The sequence below is a fragment of the Primulina tabacum genome, chromosome 6 (genome assembly GCF_025594145.1).
Source record: "Primulina tabacum isolate GXHZ01 chromosome 6, ASM2559414v2, whole genome shotgun sequence".
NCBI lineage: Eukaryota > Viridiplantae > Streptophyta > Magnoliopsida > Lamiales > Gesneriaceae > Primulina > Primulina tabacum.
The window spans coordinates 10,605,785-10,620,957 of NC_134555.1; the positions used below are offsets into that span (position 1 = coordinate 10,605,785).

The 15,173-nt window shown below is 38.1% G+C and overlaps 1 pseudogene; it reads right to left on the minus strand.

Moving 5' to 3' along the window:
- The window catches only part of LOC142550038 (polygalacturonase 1 beta-like protein 2), a 29,962-nt pseudogene extending 15,645 nt beyond the window's left edge, over positions 1-14,317 (minus strand).
- Positions 14,318-15,173: the final 856 nt, after the last annotated feature.

The window sequence follows — 15,173 nt, forward strand, 5'->3', positions numbered from 1 at the left end:
AACATAGACATTTTCAAATCAACCTTTTCATATCAACATAAACATATTCATATCCATATTCATTTTCGTTGAATTCAGATCGTTAATTGTGATTTCGTATTCGTATTGGGCGATGAATCCATCTACATGTAACCACAGTACTAGACGGCGGGGACACCAGCGATACTCTCACCCGCCAACTGGGCCTTGGCCTTACGTCTTAACATATCATGTCATTGGAAATACGATCGTCGGGCTCTCTCTGGGCATTCTCCGGTAAACGGGCTCACTCTGGGATCTTTTATCTCATGATATCTCCATTTGTATCATCGTATTAGTCACAATTACTTCACTTCCTTTAACGTTTCGTATTCTCACCACTTTATAAAATTAAGCATGCATATAACGTTTTTCTTTTAAATTAAGAATGCAACATATCTTTTAACATTATCGTTCCATCATAAAAATCCATAACCATTTAAAATAACATTTTAACATATTAAAAATCCATAAACATTTAAAATAAATATTTTAGCATATAAAAATTCATAAAAATTTAAAATAAACATTTTAGCATATAAAACATCATCCAGGATACTGCCATGACGTTTACTAATTTTTTAGTGTAAAATTACCGTTTTACCCCTAGAAATAAAATTTCACGTTTTGACATTTTCTTAATTCCATTGACTGTAACATGTCCCAAATAATTATTTAAACTTACATTAATTTTTCATATTTTTATTTAGCCTAAATCGATGACTTTTAAATTAGTCTTTAAACAAAATATATTAATATGTTTTAAATCTCGGATTAACCAAACTTTAATATAAAATTCTCATATTAAAAACTTAGACTTTTAATAATTATTTGCCCTTGGGAACCATGACTGGCCCCCGTGAGCCATGTTTCGATTTTAAAACCCAGAGGAAGACCCTAATTCGAACCAACCCAAACCCTTCGAGCCAGATTCAATTTTTCTCGAGCCAAGCTCGGACCACCTCAAACCGGACCCTGCCCAGCCCCTCTACGGATCCTCCTGGACCCTTAGAATAAAAATACTCAATCCAAGCTTATAAACCAAAGCCCCCACTTCAGCACAAGCATGGCCGAGAACCCACCTAGACTAGGACTCCATGTTTTCTTGCTTAGCCACTTAACCAACGAGCCAACCCTTGAACCAGCCCCTCATTCACCCTCCTAGGACCCCAAAGAGTCGACCTAGCCCAGCCCTAGAGCCCCCTGGCCGAGCCTTTCCTCCCTGCACAAGCTGTTGTACCTGCGCGGCTACCGCTGGGCTTCACGGGTTGGGGTTCCTAGCTTGCTAGGACTCCTTCCCAGCCCTGGTGCTCGAGTCCTAGCGTGGATAAGACTCTCTCCCTGACTCATACATGACCCTAGCCCTAGCCCTGGTCCAGCCAAGCCAAGCCATGCACCAAGTTTCCCCTCACCCGTGCCCTATGATCCTCAAACATAGAAAGATGGTTCCAGCTTATTATTTCCTTGTGTGCAGCCTTTCGTGTGTGTTCTAGGACCATGTAACTTGTGTAAAACAATCCCCTTTCAACTCCTAATCATGGCAGGCCCTTATGTACATGTAATTCATGATCTTTGGATCAAAACTCATGTTTTAAAAATCACCCTTGATGCATAAACGAAAATATAACAAAGTTTCCTTAGTTTTCATGCTAAACATGTTCAAACAATTACTATGGTGTGATAGATGAGTAAAAGGGAAAAATATAGCGTGCCTTTGTGTATTTAACGCAAGATTTAACTTTGACGAATCGAAGAATGATGGCACGAAGACGATGGCTTGAAGAACCCTTGCAAACCTTCTAATTTTCCTCTTAATTATGATGTGTGTGCCGTGTGTTTGGATGAAAGGAGTTTTGATGTGTTAGGGGAGCGGGGCGTGTAAAATTGTTGGGTATGGGGTGGTGTTTTTTGCACTTAAAATAGTAAATAAAACACTGACATAGCTTAGGCCCATTAGGAAAGTTATTTAGGCTCAAATAGCCCATTAGTGCTTAATTAAAATATTTTGTTTAATAAAGTTTGTGAATTTATTAGTCGGGTTGCCAAAAAGTTCGTATTTTTTGTTGAAAATCCAACACCGATAAAAATTACGTCCCGTCGTATAAAATCACCTCAAAATTCCTTATTTTCAAAAATAAGAAAAAGCATCAATCATATTTTAAATAATTAAAAATAATTCTTGAATAAAAATATTTTCTATTTTTCAGCCCTTGGTCTCCGTTCCTCGATCGCAACTCGAATAACCTTTAAAAATACATTTTAATACAACCATGTAGAAAAATATATTTTAAACATGTCAAAATGCACAACATATTTAATCCATGAAATTAAAACATTTAATTTAAATACACAAGGAATTTCATAGCTTGCATGCATGTGGTTTACGTGGACCTTTAAATTTTCGGAGCGTTACAATCTTCCCCTCTTAAATTGAATTTCGTCCTCAAAATTCGCTTATCATTAATAATCAAAAGTTTAGACTTAGTTCTAGTATCCCAATAATTCACGCTTCTGCTGCGATACTCTAATAAAAATTAGGTTCTAGAATGTCCTTACGTCTCCTTGATCCCAATTAAGTTTACCTTCTAAATTCTCGCTTCGGAATCGCAACTTAAACCGCCCCATGATGATTTAGTGATATGTTATTATAACCTCGATTTTCAAATTTTCTTACAATTCTCGTTATTAAAAGATGGATGACCACGCTTATCGCATATTACTTTCCTTATATTATCCTCAAAACGTTCATCATCCTACCATAATTCAACATTAAAATCTCTAACTCATCCACTAACGCTTAGATTTTCAAGTCAAATACTGATTCATCCTACAAAAACCCTTGATTAACATTCCTTATAATGTTATAACCAAGATATTTCAAGGTTCTAAATATTCTTTCAAGCCTAAATCATCGAAAATTATTATCATTAAAATCATTCAATTCTTACTTATTGCTAAACTAGTCCCCAAATTCCACAATAACTGCAAAATTATTTCTTAATTTCCTCAAAAATTACCCAATAAGTCCTTAATTTCGAAAATTTCCACAATTAACCCATAAGTTCTTGGTATTCTTATTTCCCTCTACAGGTTTCCGAGGACAAAATTTCGCTAATTTTAAACTTATTGTTGAGTGTTTTCTTGATTGCTCGCAAGCGCACGACGTCAACTTATAGTAAAATGTATTTTTGAGTACAAGTGTCGATCCCACGAGGAATGTGTATATAAATGTATATTAGTACTTGTGATTAAAATAGTCTCAACTTTATTTAGAATAATCAATTAAAAGATTTTTTTGCAAGAATAACTAAACTGAAAATGGATTTAAATGTAACACCAATTTATAGCAATTAACAATGGAATAAAAGATCTAGAGGTCCGATTTCACGCAACTGTTCACCATGTGTAATTTCTTGTAGCTATGTTATAATAATCCTTCTTATTCATTAGCCAAGAATCCTATAATTATCTACTCCCTCTCCCGAGTGTTAAGTAGACTGTAATTATCTAAAAATGGATTGCAACGTTCCCATCAAAAATCTACAAATAAATAACACATCAAGCACTAGATTCTCTATGAGCTTCGATAGCATTATAGGCCCTCCCGAACTCTATAAATACCATTGATGTATTTTTCCATTTCTTGTTTATAATTTCCTCTTCCGAGTGATAAATTGTAAACATATAAATCATTCAAATTATAGCCAATAAATTGAAATCATTAAGATTAGAACAATACAAATGAACAATATGAAGAACTTAAATAACTTAGTTCATAGATTCTAACACATGGTTTTTAGTTTTGTTCCATCTTTCCTCTAGAAAAAAGAATTAGTTCATAATAACACAAGCAAAACAACAAAACATTGTTTGAAAACAATACATATCAACTGAAAAATAAAAGAAAGAAGAACTTAGAACAAGAGTTTGAAGTGCTGATTCCGTCCCCGGAGTTGTGCAAAAAGTTTCCCAAGAACTTGATGAACTTGGATCTTCAATCCTCTAGCAGCCACCTCTACTCCTTCCTTGGCTCCCAATACCCTAGATGGTAAGTAAATGATGTCTTTTTATAGTCCCAGACAAGCCTCAATTCGCAACAAACCAAAATCTTGGACTTCCATGCGCAGCACACAAAAATACAGATTTTCCGGATTCTGTCTTGCAAGGAGCGCTGGTGCGGTCAAGAGGACACCGCGGGTGCGTTGTTGGTTCTGGTGTGCGCGCGCAGGTGCGGTATTGATTTTAGCGTAGGTGCAGTGTGACACCGCGGGTGCGGTGTAAAGATGAACGTGGGTGCGATATGGCCTCTGTATTTTTTTATCTTTTGAACTTTCCAATTCAACACTTTAATACTCCAAACTCTCATTCTAAGCTTCCAAACTACAACAACAAAAACAATAACAAATCACATAAAACCTGCTCAAGAATCATAAAATTCCAAGTTAAAAACAAGTAATAAAAGTGCAATAAATTTCACTTATCAAACTCCCCCAAACTTAGGATTTTGCTAGTCCCGAGCAAAACAAAACAACACAAACAAACAAGTAATGAAATACTTTAAAGAACTTGGCCTCAAGATAATTTAATTAACTCTTCATGCATTCATTATTCAATATATGACCAGTCAAAACAATCCAATCAATTATTTATTCGGATATAATCATGAAATCGGTTAATTTTCTAAACTTATAATCATCTTCAACTCATGTTTCAAAACATTTTCAATTGATTTCAATTTTTACAATCACAATCAAGAGGTCTTTTTCGGTAAAAATTGGGTTCAAAGCAATATTCATTCAAGAAAGGAGTACCCAATAAATATTTGATGCAATGTGGTGTGGGTAAAGTTGATCAAGATTCGTACTCAATGTAAGTGTTTATCGATTGTCCATAGGCTTGATCCTCCCAATCCCGCTCCACTAGTATATTGGACAACTATGACTTGGTCAATAGGATTTGCAATGCTTGTAATGTTAGGTCTTGGCTCATGGCTACAAATGAAGATTTGGAATTCAAATAAGGGAGTAAGTTGAATTTTTATCTCTTTTGCAAACTCCACTTTTTTCTTTTATCTCCATTTTTTTATTCATTTCATCGAACTTTTCTTTTGTAGGAGAATTTCAATATTTTTTTTTAGTCCTTTGAATTCTTACTCCCTTTATAAGGTAGGAAATTAATGTTTAAGATATTCAACGGGGTGGTAACCGTAGGATATTTGAAAAAATATCGAATGGGGGTCTTTTACACATATTTACGTGTGTCATTCGATTCATATAAGCTCAAAGAGGTGACAAATGATAAATTATTTTTATTTGGTAGCTTAAAAGGCTCAATCGATCAAAAAAATCACCTAAATCATTCTTAAATCATAAGTTGTCCGTATTTCTCCTCGAGTGTTGTTTGGATAGTTATAGACAAAATCTCAATTCACAACCGCAGAGTAGAATCTAATCATCGTGAAAAATAGTGTCTCAATGCATCAACCAAATACATATATATTCAAAAGAAAAGTGCTTGGCTTCCAAGAAATTTCAAGAACACAATTCTTTTCTCATATAGGCTCAAGAAGGCTTCAAATATATATTTATGAACAATATAAATAGGCCCAAATAAAATCAAAGATTGCCTCAATCATATAGGTGTTTGCAAAAATTTATTTCAATGTCAAATGAAAATCACAGAGTTGTTCAGAAATTATAAGTCTCAAACTTACCAAATCTCATTATTGTTCTCTAAATTTTCCAATTGATTATGAACATGAATGAAATACATGACATTTCTTCTCAATACACAAATTTTGTTCTTCATTGGCCATTTCAAAAATTTTCATGACTATGACACTACAAACACACAATAAATAAAACACTCAAATAAAACTAAATGACACTACAAACACACAAGCAAATATAAATAAACACTACAAACACACAAGCAAATATAAATAAATCTCCCCCAAACTTAAATATGTGCATCGCCCTCGATGTAAATGATCGTTAAAGTTAGGGGAATACACATACCTCGGGCAATGACTGTCACGCCCCGAGTCCGAAGCGTCGGTGACATCCGGCATTGTTTAACAATTATACTGCAAACAATAAAGCCTCGTATAAAATCAAACCAGTCTTTTTCATAAATAAAGTATTGTCTTACAATGACAATGAAATAAAATACATCAGAGTTGCGAAATGCGGAAAACTTAAACAAAAGGGATAACTTGATTTTTGCTCTTGATCATCGATCACCAACCCCAGAAAGCTTCCTGCTCCTCCTCATTTATTTGTTCTTCATTTTTATCTGAAATTGTAAGGGGGTGAGTATTTTTGGGAAAACACTCAGCAAGTGGGGGTCGATCGAATTCAAAAATACATATAGAACTTAATTCTTTAAAACAATTCTTTAACAATCTTTCAAATCTTATTACCTTTAACTTATCATATCGAAATGAACAAATATGAGACAGATAATTCAGAACAAATCAGATTTTTCAGAACGGTTCAGAAACAGATCAGATTATAACCAACAGAACACTGTTACTCATCTCATTTCCATGGTCAAATTATCCCCAATATGTTACTCCTCTAAGGGGTGAGGCCAGAACTCGGTTTTATACCCACCGGTGGGGGCCAGACAGAAATGGTTTTATACCCACCATTGGGGGCCAAACAGAAATGGTTTTATGCCCACCATTGGGGGCCAGACAGAATCACAATTCTCGTCTCATTTCAAATTGACTCGTAACAGTGTAACAAAGAGTTCAGAGGTAACAGACAGAACTTATCAATTTCTCAGAGTTCAGACTTTTAGACATGTACATCGGAATCAAAAGAATTCGAAGCATAGCAAGAAAACATAATCGATCGAATTTTTCAACGGAGCAAACCAATATTTTCGAAAAAGACATAAAAAACATGCATGTCATGTATCTATATCAAGCTTTAAAAATAGAAAGAAGATACGTAAAACAAAAGCCCACTTACTGATTTCTTGTATGAAGCTTCCTCTTGAAATTTCGACAGCATTTCGGCGCAACTTTAACAAACACTGTCTTCGGTCGGGCAGCACTTCGACACGGAAAAGCAACTCTGGACTGCACGAAATTCTTTCCTCCTTCTTCTTTGACTTCGGCCGAGATTTGTGAGGGGTGAGGGGAACCGAAATTTTAGTGTCTTTCTTGGAGCACTTTTTCCTTCCCTTTGATGTGGTATTTATAGGCCAAAGATAGCCCCTTCACCTAGCCCCTTGGCCGAAATCTTGGGGTCCAAGATTAGCCATGAATGTAGTCCAAACTCCCATGCATTCCTCAAGTCCAATGTTAGCCTTAATTGTGGTTCAAAATCTCATGCACTCTTCAAGAGTCACCTTGACTCTTCTATAGGGTCATTTCTTGCATCATTAATGTGTCTTAGTCCTTTAGCTCCTCCCTTAGCTTCTTCATGGTTTTACTCAAAGGTTATTTCTTGCATACTTAATTTGTCCAAACCTTAGCTCAACTTACAGCTCCCTTTTTGGTCCTGTTAGGACAACTTGGTTGAGCTGCTTTGAGCTAACAGATCGTGTTCTTGATCTGGGGTTTTACTCCTCCCATGACAATACTTTGATGGATGCGATTACTTGTAGCTTGGCCTCCTGCTGAGCTCATTCCCGAGCTTTGAAGTTGCTTTCTCGAGTTAAATTTAATGAAAATCTAAGTTAATATTCAAGTTATTTAGTTGGAACAAACATTTTTGAGCTTAGTTTTAGTAAAATTTCAAGTTCGTATTACTTACTTGATTTGCTTAGGATCGTAAAATTTCGGGTTCTCACATCCCTCCCTCCTTATTAAAAGTTTCGTCCTCGAAACTTGCATTAACTTGTTCTTTCGAATAGATGAGGGTATTGTGATCGCATTTTCTCCTCGAGTTCCCAAGTTGCCTCCATTTCAGAGTGATTTGACCACTGTACCTTGACATAAGGTATTGTCCGGTTTCTCAACACTTGGTCTTTTGAGTCCACTATTCGGGTTAGGACTTCTTCATATTTAAGTTCTTCGTTGAGTTTTCCTTCAATCATCAATGGTGTAACCTTGAGTACATGACTCGAGTTTGGACATACTTCTTCAGCTGTGAGATGTGGAAAACGTTATGTATTCTGGCCATATCTGGTGGTAACGCTAATCGGTAGGCTAAGGTTCCTACCTTCTCCAGTATCTCGAACGGTCCCACATATCTCGGATTTAGCTTTCCGGATTTATTGAACCGAACTATTCCTTTCATGGGGGAGACCTTGACGTAAGCCTTTTCACCAATTTCCAACTCTAAGGGTCTTCTCTTCAGATCGGCCCAACTCTTCTGTCTATCTTGTGCTGCTTTGAGTCTTTCCTTGATTATGGCTACTTTTTCAACGGTTAATTGAACAAGCTCTGGTCCAGTAACGGCTTTTTCTCCGACTTCGTCCCAATATAGAGGCGACCTACACTTTCTACCATACAAAGCTTCATACGGAGCCATCTTGATGCTACTATGATAGCTGTTATTATAGGCGAATTCTATCAAGGTAACTGTTCAGTCCAATTTCCAGAAAAATCTAGTGCACATGCCCTTAGCATATCCTCGAGGGTTTGAATTGCCCTTTCAGTTTGGCCATCCGTCTGAGGATGATAGGCCGTGTTGAGAGTAACTTTCGCCCCCATAGCCTTTTGGAAACTTTTCCAAAATCTTGATACAAATCTTGGATCTCTGTCAGACAGTATACTTGTCGGGACTCCGTGTAGCCTCACTACGTTGTCCATATACAGGGTAGCGAGCTTATCCAGGTTGTAAGTCATCCGCATCGGTAAGAAATGTGCCGACTTAGTCAATCTGTCAACGATTACCCAAATTCCATCATGACCTTGTATTGATTTTGGTAGCCCGACTACAAAGTCCATGGAGATACTATCCCACTTCCATATTGGTATTTCCAATGGCTGTAAAAGTCCCCCAGGCCGTTGATGCTCTGCCTTGACTTGTTGACAGGTTAGGCACTTGGAAACAAAGACAGCCACGTCTTTCTTCATTCCGTTCCACCAGTAATTATTTTTCAGATCTCTATACATTTTGGTACTCCCTGGATGTACCAAAAATCTCGATTTATGCGCCTCGGCCATTACTTCTTCTCGAATTCCATCGACGTTTGGCACATACAATCGTCTTTTCATCCAGAGTATTCCATTTTCATCAATTTGAAATTCTGGAGCTTTTCCTTCTTGGATTTGTTCTTTAATTTTAAGAATGGAGGTGTCTTGACTCTGCTTCAATTTGACGTCATCTCGGAGACCTAGTTGTACAGACAATGAAGATAAGTTCACTTTCCCAGGGTTCCTTCGGCTCAAAGCATCTGCCACCTTATTTGCCTTACCCGGATGATAATTGATTGACAGATCATAGTCCTTGAGAAGTTCCATCCACCTTCTTTGCCTCATGTTTAATTCATTTTGAGTGAAAATGTACTTGAGGCTCTGGTGATCAGTAAAAACTTCGCATTTTACTCCATAAAGGTAGTGCCTCCAGATTTTAAGCGCGAATACCACTGCGGCTAATTCCAAATCATGAATGGGGTAATTCTGCTCATATGGTTTTAGTTGCCGTGAGGCATAAGCAATTACCTGACCCTCTTTCATAAGCACACACCCTAATCCTCCCTTTGAAGCGTCACTGTATACAGTGAAATTCTTACCATACTCGGGAAGAACTAGTACTGGTGTGGATGCGAGTTTTGTCTTCAGGGTTTCAAAGCTTCTTTCACATTCTTCATTCCAAATGAATTTCGAATTTTTCTGAGTAAGTTTGGTGAGTGGAATGGCTATCGAAGAAAATCCTTCCACAAATTTTCTATAGTAGCCTGCTAAATCCAGAAAACTCCTGACTTCAGTCACTGTCTTTGGTTGTGGCCAATCTTTGATTGCCTCTACCTTCTTAGGGTCTACTGATACTCCTAATTCAGAAATTATATGTCCTAAGAACGCCACACTTTTAAACCAAAATTCACATTTCTTGAATTTGGCATATAGTTCTTTTTCTCGAAGTGTCTGCAAAGTGAGACGCAGATGTTCTCTGTGTTCTTCTCAGATCTAGTTTTGAGAAGACCTTAGCTCCCTTTAACTGATCGAAAAGATCATCTATTCTTGGGAGTGGGTACTTATTCTTTATGGTGATCTTGTTCAACTCCCGGTAGTCAATACATAGCCTCATGCTTCCGTCCTTTTTCTTTACAAAAAGCACTGGGGCTCCCCACGGGGATGCACTAGGACGAACCTGCTTCTTATCCAGTAATTCCTGAAGTTGCTCCTTTAGCTCCTTTAATTCAGCTGGAGCCATTCGGTATGGTGCCTTTGATATTGGTGCAGCACTAGGGACCAAATTGATTTCAAATTCTACTTCCCTATTTGGTATCTCTCCCGGTAGTTCCTCGGGAAAAACGTCTGGAAATTCTTGAACAATTGGAATATCCTTCAACTTTGGGACTTCTTCTTCTTTGATTTCATTGATCACTGCCAAGTAAATTTCTTCTCCTCCCTTTATAGCTTTCCAGGCTTGTGAAGCCGATAGTAGAGATTTTCTTTCTTTGGATTTTCCGTGATATACGACTTCCCCTTTTGTCGTAGTTTGAAGTCTAATATCTTTCTTTTGACAGTCTACTATGGCATGGTTTTTGGCTAACCAGTCCATTCCAAGGATGATGTCAAACTCAACCATATTGAGTTGAATTAATTCCACTTTAAAAGTTTGATTGCTGATACGAATTTTACAGTTTCGATACACTTTGTGTGTTTCAATTGTTTTGCTACCAGGTGTTGCTACTCTTAACGGTTCACTAAGAATATCATGCTCAAGTTTAAGCTTTTTAGCAAATCTTCTAGACACAAATGAATGTGTGGCACCACAATCAAACAAAGCATATGCAGGCATTTTATTGAGTAAGATGGTACCTGCCACCACTTCATTGGTGTTATCAGCTTCCTCTTGGGTTATTGCATAAACCCGAGAATTAGTCTTCTTTTCATGTTGCTTGCTGGGCCCCATCCCTTTGTCCTTGTTGTCTGGACAATCTTTAATTCTATGACCCACCTTTCCGCACTTAAAACAAGTGCATGTCTTCCGATGACATTCTCCAACATGTTTCTGTCGGCATGTATCATACCACTTTCCTTCGGTGTTACCAGCACTGCTAGAATTTCCTTTGAAAGACCCACCTGAATAATTTGGTTTCTTAAACTTGGGACCATTCTGAGTAGATTGACTGCTCATCGGTCTTTTATTCTTGTTTTCTTCCTCGCGTCGCTTGATATCAGTTTCTGCGCTCATTGCAGCGCCCATCAAATCCGCAAAACTGTTTGGCTTGAATACTGCCAATGCCGACTGAATTCGACTGTTGAGTCCCTTCTTGAATCGATGCATTTTTAATGTTTCATCTGACATGATCATTGGGACATAGGTTCCCAGATCGTTGAACCGTGAAGTGTATTCCATCATTGACATGTCCGGAGCCTGTTTGAAGTTTTCGAATTCACCCAACTTCTGTAGTCGAAATTCAGCGGGATAATATTATTTCAAAAATTCTCTTTTAAAAATCTGCCATGTGATCTCTTCCACTTCTGCCAAAGATGGCAACACAGTTTCCCACCATTTCCTAGCTCGGTCTTCCAAAAACGGTGTTACAACCTCCACTCTCAGTTCTTCAGGTATCTCCTGTAAATGTAGTTGTGTTTCGACGTTCTTGAGCCTGTTGTGGCTGACTTCTGGGTCTGGGTTCCCATCAAAAGTTGGAACTCGATTCCTTCTGAGAGATTCGTAATGGTACTTAATCCCACGCGGTTGCGGTTCAGGTGGTGGTTGGATGGCGTTAGCCAATGGGTTCACGAATCCTTATAACGTTGCAGCCACGATAGTAGCTATTGCCATCATATCCTCTTGACTGAGATTCACTCTGGGTGGTGGTGGATTTTCATTTTGGTTGGCACCACGGGGGTTACGGTTGTTTCGGGGTGGTCTGCCTGCCATTTCCTAGGATAAAAATTGAAAGCAAAGCATCATAATCGTACAAAGGATAGAAAGGCACAAATAGTAGAAACAAAGTTGTCGTGGAAAATTTTCGATATTCAGAGTTTGTGGAATGATCGAAGGGATAGATTTTTTAAGTCTATTCGAAATTTAGGAAACAGGTGAAAGTTAGACTTCAAGAACGGGTGAAAGTTGGACTCAAATTGGGATACACTAGGCTTTTGCCAAAATTTGACTTCGCCAAATTTTGTCTATCAAAATTCCAGCGGGATTATGAACCTGACGGCTCTGATACCACTTAAATGTCACGCCCCGAGTCCGAAGCATCGGTGACATCCGGCATTGTTTAAAAATTATATTGCAAACAATAAAGCCTCGTATCAAATCAAACCAGTCTTTTTCATAAATAAAGTATTGTCTTACAATGAAAATGAAATAAAATACATCAGAGTTGCGAAATGCGGAAAACTTAAACAAAAGGGATAAATTGATTCTTGCTCTTGATCATCGATCACAACCCTAGAAAGCTTCCTGCTCCTCCTCATTTATTTGTTCTTCATTTTTATCTGAAATTGTATGGGGGTGAGTGTTTTTGGGAAAACACTCAGCAAGTGGGGGTCGATCGAATCCAAAAATACATATAGAACTTAATTCTTTAAAACAGTTCTTTAACAATCTTTCAAATCTTATTACCTTTAACTTATCATATCGAAATGAACAAATATGAGAAAGATAATTCAGAACAAATCAGATTTTTCGGAACGGTTCAGAAACAGATCAGATTATAACCAACAGAACACTGTTACTCATCTCATTTCCATGGTCAAATTATCCCCAATATGTTACTCCTCTAAGGGGTGAGGCCAGAACTCGGTTTTATACCCACCGGTGGGGGCCAGACAGAAATGGTTTTATACCCACCATTGGGGGCCAAACAGAAATGGTTTTATGCCCACCATTGGGGGCCAGACAGAATCGCAATTCTCGTCCCATTTCAAATTGACTCGTAACAGTGTAACAAAGAGTTCAGAGGTAACAGACAGAACTTATCAAATTTCTCAGAGTTCAAACTTTTAGACATGCACAGCGGAATCAAAAGAATTCGAAGCATAGCAAGAAAACATAATCGATCGAATTTTTCAACGGAACAAACCAATATTTCGAAAAAAACATACCAACATGCATGTCATGTTATCTATATTAAGGTTTAAAAATAGAAAGAAGATACGTAAAACAAAAGCCCACTTACTGATTTCTTGTATGAAGCTTCATCTTGAAATTTCGACAGCACTTCGGCGCAACTTTAACAAACATTGTCTTCGGTCGGGCAGCACTTCGACACGGAAAAGCAACTCTGGACTGCACGAAATTCTTTCCTCCTTCTTCTTTGACTTCGGCTGAGATTTGTGAGGGGTGAGGGGAACCAAAATTTTAGTGTCATTCTTGGAGCACTTTTTCCTTCCCTTTGATGTGGTATTTATAGGCCAAAGATAGCCCCTTCACCTAGCCCCTTGGCCAAAATCTTGGGGTCCAAGATTAGCCATGAATATAGTCCAAACTCCCATGCATTCCTCAAGTCCAAGGTTAGCCTTAATTGTGGTTCAAAATCTCATGCACTCTACAAGAGTCACCTTGATCTTCTATAGGGTCATTTCTTGCATCATTAATGTGTCTTAGTCATTTAGTTCCTCCCTTAGCTCCTTCATGGTTTTACTCAAAGGTTATTTCTTGCATACTTAATTTGTCCAAACCTTAGCTCAACTTACAGCTCCCTTTTTGGTCCTGTTAGGACAACTTGGTTGAGCTGCTTTGAGCTGACAGATCATGGTCTTGAGCTGGGGTTTTACTCCTCCCGTGACAATACTTTGATGGATGCGAATTACTTGTAGCTTGGCCTCCTGTTGAGCTCATTCCCGAGCTTTGAAGTTGCTTCCTCGAGTTAAATTTAATGAAAATCTAAGTTAATATTCAAGTTATTTAGTTGGAACAAACATTTTTGAGCTTAGTTTTAGTAAAATTTCAAGTTCGTATTACTTACTTGATTTGCTTCGGATCGTAAAATCTCGGGTTCTCACAATGACCCAGTGGTCATTGCTATCCTCATCATCTGCTCCTTCTTGTGGTGGGTGGTACTCCAGAGGATCATATGCGGGCGGCCATTGCGGAGGTTGTGGAAATGGATTACCAGATGTGGAAGCTGATGGAAATTGTTGAGCCAAGACAGACGTGAAATCCATCATATAATCCATGAATGTATCGGTCCTAAACCAAAACTCGTCCATGTCTTGGCATTGTTGGCGCATCTCTTCTTCCAAATGAGTTGATCTATCTCGCACATTTCTTGGTTGCGGTTGTGTTTGTTGTTGTTGGGCCTGAGCATGGGCACGTCTTTCAGCAGCTCTTCTGTTGAATTATCTCTGAGCTTCACGTGTATCTTGTTGATCAGATGTCAGTGACCTATGTGGTTGAATTACCACAATGGTATTTTTTGATTTCAACAATTCTTCATTTGCTGCCCAAGTCACTCCCGCATAATGGCATAGGTCTGTGATAAGAGAATGATGGAGGAGTCCACTAGGAGAGTTACCTTTTGCATAATCTAGCATTGAGTTCTGAAGAAATTGACCTAAATCAATCGTCTTTCCTGTTAAGATGCAAAAAGTCAGAATTGCCCTCTCCTTGATGACGGTAGTAGTATGGTCAGTAGGCTTAATCCTAGCCGAAATGAAGGAATACCAATCTTTGGCAACATTTTTCAGATAAGATTTGGCTAGGCTTAAATGCACATTGTCTCTCATTCGCCACTCCGCTCCCTCAATGCAAATAGTCTGAAGAATATTATTATAATCAACTTCCTCGGTCCGATATTCTTCATATTCATCATGCATGACTGGAGGGATACCATACATCGTGTTGATGGTATGAGAATCAAAAGCTACCATCTTTCCTCACACCAAAACTTTCAAGTGATCATGCTTAACCTTAAGGTTAGCATAAAATTCTCGTACCAACGAAATGACCGCATCCTGTGGTGGCTTGCCAAACTCCTCCCAATGCCTAGCAGTAAGCATTAATCCGATTTCGGTTCGTGGGAAGCTCAGGTCAAATCCCCTCTCTTTCACAATGCTGTTGTTCAGA